This window comes from Martes martes (genome assembly GCF_963455335.1).
Source record: "Martes martes genome assembly, chromosome: 11".
Taxonomy (NCBI): domain Eukaryota; kingdom Metazoa; phylum Chordata; class Mammalia; order Carnivora; family Mustelidae; genus Martes; species Martes martes.
In genome coordinates, this window is record NC_137899.1 from 18,439,129 (window position 1) to 18,446,859 (window position 7,731).

The 7,731-nt window shown below is 42.4% G+C and overlaps 1 gene segment (V, D, J or C); it reads left to right on the top strand.

Moving 5' to 3' along the window:
- The first annotated feature begins 1,528 nt into the window (after nt 1-1,528).
- Nucleotides 1,529-3,218, top strand: LOC308352537 (T cell receptor gamma variable 4-like). The segment is given in 2 exons: nt 1,529-1,673; nt 1,769-3,218.
- The last annotated feature ends 4,513 nt before the right edge of the window (nt 3,219-7,731 follow it).

Consider the following 7,731-nt stretch of genomic DNA (forward strand, 5'->3'; position numbering starts at 1 on the left):
CGAAAACCTGGCGGACTTAATGCTCTTGGTGTGCTCTTAGCTAGACAATCTCAAGTAAGTTACTCAACATCCCTAGCCTCTGTCTCATCTGCAGAATGCGATGAATAACCCGTGCTTTATGCTTGCAGGGAAGGAATCAATATGCACAATGCTTGACATTCAATTAAGTGCATTTGTTATTACTTAATAATAACCTGTTAATATATATGTATAATATATATAATATATATGTTGTTATATATAACCTTTAAAAAAAAGTCTGTTATAACTTTTTTATAACCTTTAAAAAAAATAGTCTCTCATGAAAGACAAGCAACTATTTACCAGTGTGAGAAGAATTTTTACTAAGTTCTGAGGTCCAGCACTGTTATCTGAATGACTGTTCTTCAAAAACAGCTTATACTCCTTGCTGGCCAATGTGAGAGATATTCTTGAGTTCTGCAACGTTGCTGAAAGTTTCCTCATGGCCCCTTACTCTTCAGAGCTTAAAAAATGCTTTCTCTCTCTCTGTCTACACCCCCCCCCCTATAATTCTACACTATGAGGACCCCAGAAATCATCTACTGCAACCAGTCCAGTTTTAAGACGAAACACCAATCCCCAACATTTCTTGAGCTTTTTCTATGCATCTGGGACAGGCCACAAGCTTTGCTCACATTCCCTGCTCACTCTTCATGAAACCTAATAAGGACACTCTGACATATGAGGAGAGAAGAACTAGTTTGTTAAAGACTACCCACTTATCATGTCACCTTAGGGCATTTCCATTATCTGATGAGACCTGTGAGAGAAATGCTCCCATGCTAGCTCAGGGGGCCTACTGCCCTTTCAGCAGGGACCTCTGCTCTCGGCTTGTCCCTGCCTACCCAGCAGCTTGCACACCCAATGCTTTGTCAGTACCAAGCGGCCATTTGAGGCTGCCAGGGTGGCTCAGTCGGTTAAGCCTCTGCCTTTGGCTCAGGTCATGCCTTTGGCTCGGGTCATGACCTCAGGGTCCTGGGATGGAACCCCGCATTGCGCTTTCCGCTCAGCAGAGAGCCTGCTTCCCCCTCTCTCTCTGCCTGCTGCTCTGCCTACTTGTGAGATCTCTCTCTCTCTCTGTGTCAAATAAATAAATAAAATGTTAAAAAAAAAAAAAAATGAGGCTTGAGATTCGCCTCCAGCCAGACCTGGCTCACATCTCTACCTAATTCCCTGTAGGCATGCAGCCTTGGAAGAGTTACTTAAAATACCAACAAGGATTTCCCCATTTCTAAATTGAGGGTAGTAGCATTCATCTCAAGGGTGACTTTCAGGATGTGGTCAAACAAGGAGCAGAAACCAGTTAGTGTGGTGCTCAGGTCCAGTCAAGGATTGCTGTTATATTGCTGGAGCTCTCATTGCACTAACACTCCTCAGTGTTTCTCAGCAGCCAAACCATCAGTGTTCCCTCCTGCCTTGTGGTCAGACCTGCCCCAGCCCGCTGGCCCCTCCCTCCCTCCAGCCTCTCTCTCACCAGTACCTGCAGAAGCCTCAGGGAAGCAGAGGCTCAGATCCTAATCTGCCCTCTGCCACCACCCAGGCAGTTCCTCCCAGCAGGTGCAGACAGGAGTCACCTGGGGTTTCTTTCCACCAGGTGGGAAGCAGAACCATGCTGGGTCCCCTTGCCATCCTGTGTGCTCTCCTGCTTCCTGGTAAGTCCTGACTCTCTCCCCAGTGCAGGGTACAGGGGAGATTCTGAGTCTCCCTGCCATTCCTATCTCACCACTGTCTCCTTTCCTCCCTACAGGCCCAGGAGCAGGGCTCAAGCTGGAGCAGCAGGATGTGGTTGTGGAGCACTTGGGCAAGACAGCCTCTCTGCTATGCAAAGTCGACACCTGGGTCAGCTACATCCACTGGTACCGCCACCAGGAGGGTCGTGCCCCACAGAGGCTCCTCTACCTAGACATGTCCAGGTCATATGTGGGGAGGGATTCAGTTCTGAAAGTGGACAAAGTCAACGCCAAAAAGGACGGGGATAGCTACAGCTGTACTCTGTCGGTGATGAATCTGGAGAAAAGCGATGAGGGCGTGTACTACTGCGCTGCCTGGGAACACCACAGCCCTGTGCTCTGACCAGGTCCCTGAGCAAAAAGGTCTCTGTCTCCCAGGGCGCTCCATGCCTGGCACCTTCCACTGCCTCTATGTCCCTGGGGTTTCCCCAGGGTCAGCCCTCAGCACCCTGCACTCCCCTAGCACTCCCTCCATTGGTCCACTGTACAGAACCCTGGAGGGCAAGGAGTCCCTGGTGTGCAGGCTGGCACAGACCCAGGGAGCTATCCGTCTGGAAGGACTTCTCTGAACATTGTCCAGCACAGCATTTCTGAGGCATCTGGAATGCCTCTGAGGCATTGTGCTGCTCAGTGCAGAAACCACTAGCCACATATGACTCCTGAGCATTCGAAATGTAGCTAATCCACTAGTCCAAACTAAGAAGGGCTGCTTGTGAAACATACAAACCATGTTCTGGAAACTATTTTAAAAATATGAAATACCTTCTTAGTACTTTTTATGTGAATTAGATGTGGAAATACTGGTTTGTATACCTGACAGTAAGTAGAAATAATCCTAGAATTTTCTTTTTGAGTTATTTTTTTTTAAATGCAGCAGTTAGAAAATTTGTCTCATATTGTGACATATTTATTTCTATTGAACAGAGCTGTGACAGACTGGCAATTGAAAGTTCTGGCCATCGCCAAAGAATAATATGGGGATAAAATATCGTGCAAATTATTTCAAGGATGAAGGACTCTCTGGAGTTTTATCACAAAACAGTTGAAAACTGAGATTGGACATCTCCTCCTGATTCCAGTTTCTAAGTTGCTGCCCCGTCCACTGCTTGTTACTTTGCAGTGGAGACTCAGTGAGCAGAAGCACAGCAAACGGTAGGGCTAACTTCTCACCACCCCATGCACTGACATGCCTGGTGCTCAACTCCTGTGAAGGGACATAATCCTCAGGCAGGTTGATGCAACAACCCTGGGTGAGACTTGGGGCCCTTAGCCTTCCACTTTTCCCTGAATACTACTCCATCTGGGATTTTGTGGCCAGATTTCCTGAACCTCTGTCCTCTCCTCTATAAAAGGACGTGGTTTAACTGCCCCCCCATAAAGGGACTGATTTCTGTATTAAAGTCAAATTATACTAATAAGATATCACTATGTTTACTAACTTCATATAAATTTAGTCAACTTCTTGACAAAAAAAAAAAAAAAAAAAAAGGAAAGCAAAGCAAAGCAAAGCAAAGCTCTGTTACTGATCTGCCAGCCCAAAATAGGAAAACCCCTCCTGTCCTATATGGAAAAGAAGAAAAAGCTCTCTAAGGAGGTGTAAGCTGAATTAAATACATTTTCAATAAAAAATTTAAATTTTTAAAATTATGTTATGTAGTCATCATACAGTACATCATTAGCTTTTTATGTAGTGCTCCAAGATTGATTGTTTATGCACCACACCCAGTGCTCCATGCAATATGTGCTCTCCTTAATACCCACTAACAGACTCACCCATCCTCCCACCCATCCTCCCACCCTCATCCCCTCCCACCCTCCTCAGTTTGTTTCTCAGAGACCACAGTCTCTCATGGTTCATCTCCCCCTCTGATTTCCCCCCTTCCCTTTTGCCTTCCTGCTCCTAACGTCTTTCATGTGGTTTTTTATGCTCCACAAATAACTGAAACCATATGATAATTGACTTTCTCTGCTTGACTTATTTCACTCAACATAATCTCCTCCAGTCCCATCCATGTTGATGCAACAGTGGGTTTTCATCCTTTCTGATGGTATATATGGACCACATCTTCTTTATCCATTCCTCTGTTGAAGGGCATTCCTCTGTTGAAGGGCTCTTTTCACAGTTTGGCTATTGTGGACATTGCTGCTATAAACACTGAGGTACATATGACCCTTATTTTCACTACATCAGTATCCTTGGGGTAAATACCCAGTAGGGCAATTGTCGGGTCATGGGGTAGCTCTATTTTTAATTTTCTGAGGAATCTTTCACAGTTTTCCAAAGTGGCTATATCAATTTGCATTACCAACCATTGCATAAGAGGATTCCCCTTTCTGCACATCCTTTCCAACACTTATTGTTTCTTGCCTTGTTAATTTTTGCCATTATAACCAGTGTAAGGTGGTATCTCAATGTGGTTTTGATTTGAATTTCCCTGTTGGCTAATGATGATGAATATTTTTTCATGTGTCTGTTAGCCATTTGTATATCTTCATTGGAGAAGTGTCTGTTCATGTCTTCTGCCCTATTTTGACTTGATTATCAGTTTTTTGGTTGTTGAGTTTGAAAAGTTTCTTTATAGGAAAGCTCTGTTTTTAATTTCTTGAGGAATCTCCACACTGTTCTCCAAAGTGGCTGCACCAACTTGCATTCCCACCAACAGTGTAAGAGGGTTACCCTTTCTCCACATCCTCTCCAACACACGTTGTTTCCTGTCTTGCTAATTTTGGCCATTCTAACTGGCATAAGGTGGCATCTCAATGTGGTTTTAATTTGAATCTCCCTGATGACTAGTGATGATGAACATTTTTTCATGTGTCTGGTAGCCATTTGTATGTCTTCATTGGCGAAGTGTCTGTTCATATCTTCTGCCCATTTTTTGACATGATTATCTGTTTTGTGTGTGTTGAGTTTGAGGAGTTCTTTATAGATCCTGGATATCAACCTTTTGTCTGTACTGTCATTTGCAAATATCTTCTCCCATTCCGTGGGTTGCCTCTTTGTTTTGTTGACTGTTTCCTTTGCTGTGCAGAAGCAAATAGAGCTTCCCTATGACCCTGCAATTGCACTATTGGGTATTTACCACAAAGATACAGATGTAGTGAAAAGAAGGGCCATCTGTACCCCAGTGTTTATAGCAGCCATGGCCACGGTCGCCAAACAGTGGAAAGAACCAAGATGCCCTTCAACGGATGAATGGGTAAGGAAGATGTGGGCCATATACACTATGGAGTATTATGCCTCCATCAGAAAGGATGAATGCCCAACTTTTGTAGCAACATGGACGGGACTGGAAGGGATTATGCTGAGTGAAATAAGTCAAGCAGAGAGAGTCAATTATCATATGGTTTCACTTATTTGTGGAGCATAACAAACAACAAGGGGGACATGGGGAGATGGAGAGGAGAAGGGAGTTGAGGGAAATTGGAAGGGGAGGTAAACCATGAGAGACTATGGACTCTGAAAAACAACCTGAGGGTTTTGAAGGGGCGGGGGGTGGGAGGTTGGGGGAACCAGGTGGTGGGTATTAGGGAGGGCACATATTGCATGGAGCACTGGGTGTGGTGCAAAAACAATGAATACTGTTATGCTGAAAAAAGAAAAAAGATCACACATTGTAGAATATTGGTACATCATGATGAATAAATGCAACGTATTATTTCACCTGGAAAAAAAAAGTACATGTTTGTAATACTGGGGAAAAAAAAGTTTCTTTATAGATCTTGGACATCAGCCCTTTGTCTGTAGTATCATTTGCAAATATCTCCTCCCATTCCATGTGTTGCCTCTTTGTTTTGTCGACTGTTTCCTTTGCTGTGCAGAAGCTTTTTATCTTAATGGAGTCCCAAAAGTTAATTTTCACTTTTGTTTCCCTTGCCTTTGGAGACGTGTCTTGAAAAAATTTGCCATGGCCAGTGTAGAAGAGGTTAATGCCTATGTTCTCCTCTAGGATTTTGATGGATTCTTGTCACATTGAGGTCTTTCATCCATGTTGAGTTTATATTTGTGTATGGTGTAAGAGAATGGTCAAGTTTCACTCTTTGGCACATTGCTGTCCAATTTTCCTAGCACCATTTATTGAAGAGATCTATTTTTTCCACTGTATATTTTTTCCTGCTTTGTCAAAGACTAGTTGACCATAAAGTTGAGGGTCAATTTCTGGGCTCTCTACTCTGTTTCATTGGTCCATGTGTCTGTTTTAGTGCCAGTACAATGCTGCCCTGGTGATCATAGCTTTGTAATAAAACTTGAAATCAAGCAACGTGATGCCCCCAGCTTTGTTTGTTTTGTTTTTCAATATTTCTTTGGAGACTCAGGGTATTTTCTGGTTCCATACAAATTTTAGGATTGTTTTTTCCAGCACTTTCAAAAAAGTCAATGGTATTTTGATCAGGATGGTGTTGAAAGTATAGGTTTCTCTGGGCAGCATAGGTATTTTAACGATGTTTATTCTTCCAATCCATGAGCACGGAATGTTTTTCCATCTTTTTGTGTCTACTTCAATTTCTTCCATGAGTGTTCCATAGTTCCTGGAGTATCTCTTTGATTAGGTTTGTTCCAAGGTATCTTTTTTAAAAAATGCATATATTTTTTAATTTAATTTTTAAATTTTTAAATAATCATAATAAATAATAATATGAATAATATTTTATTATTAATTTTATTATTAATTATTATTAATTTAATTTAATTTATTAAATTTAATATTTTAATTAATATTTTAATTATTAATAATTTTATCCCCAGTGGTACGGGTCTGTGAATCGCCAGGATTACACATTTCACAGCACTCATCATAGCACATACCTTCCCCAATATCCATATACCCACCACCCTCTCCCGTCCCCCCTCCCCCCAGCAACCCTCAGACTGTTTTTTGAGATTGAGTCTTTTATGGTTTGTCTCCCTCCCGATCCCATCTCCTTTCACTTTTTTTTCCTATGCCCCAAACCCCCCACATTGCATCTCCACTTCCTTATATCAGGGAGATCATATGATAGTTGTCTTTCTCCGATTGACTTATTTCGCTAAGCATAATACCCTCTAGTTCCATCCATGTCATCGAAAATGGCAAGATTTCATTTCTTTTGATGCCTGGATAGTATTCCATTGTATATCTATACCACCTCTTCTTTATCCATTCATCTGTTGATGGACATCTAGGTTCTTTCCACAGTTTGGCTATTGTGGACATTGCTGCTATAAACATTCGGGTGCACGTGCCCCTTCGGAGCACCACATTTGTATCTTTAGGATATATATCCAATAGTGCAATTGCTGGGTCATAGGGTAGCTCTATTTTCAGTTTTTTGAGGAACCTCCACACTGTTTTCCAGAGTGGTTGCACCAGCTTGCATTCCCACCAACAGTGTAGGAGGGTTCCCCTCTCTCTGCATCCTCGCCAGCATCTGTCATTTCTTGACTTGTTCATTTTAGCCATTCTGACTGGTGTGAGGTGGTATCTCATTGTGGTTTTGATTTGTACTTCCTGGATGCCGAGTGATGTGGAGCATTTTTGTTTTCTTTGCAGAAATGTCTGTTCATGTCCTCTTTCTGTTTCTTGATCAGATTATTTGTTCTTTGGGTGTTGAGTTTGGTAAGCTCTTTATAGATTTTGGACACTAGCCCTTTATCTGATATGTCGTTTGCAAATATCTTCTCCCATTCTGTCAGTTGTCTTTTGGTTTTGTTAACAGTTTCCTTTGCTGTGCAAAAGCTTTTGATCTTGATGAAATCCCAATAGTTCATTTTTGCCCTTGCTTCTGTTCCTTTGGCTATGTTCCTAGGAAGAAGTTGCTGCGGTTGAGGTCGAAGAGGTTGCTGCCTGTGTTCTCCTCAAGGATTTTGATGGATTCCTTTCTCACATTGAAGTCCTTCATCCATTTTGAGTCTATTTTCATGTGTGGTGTAAGGAAATAGTCCAATTTCATTTTTCTGCATGTGGCTGTCCAATTTTCCCAGCACCATTTGTTGAAGAGG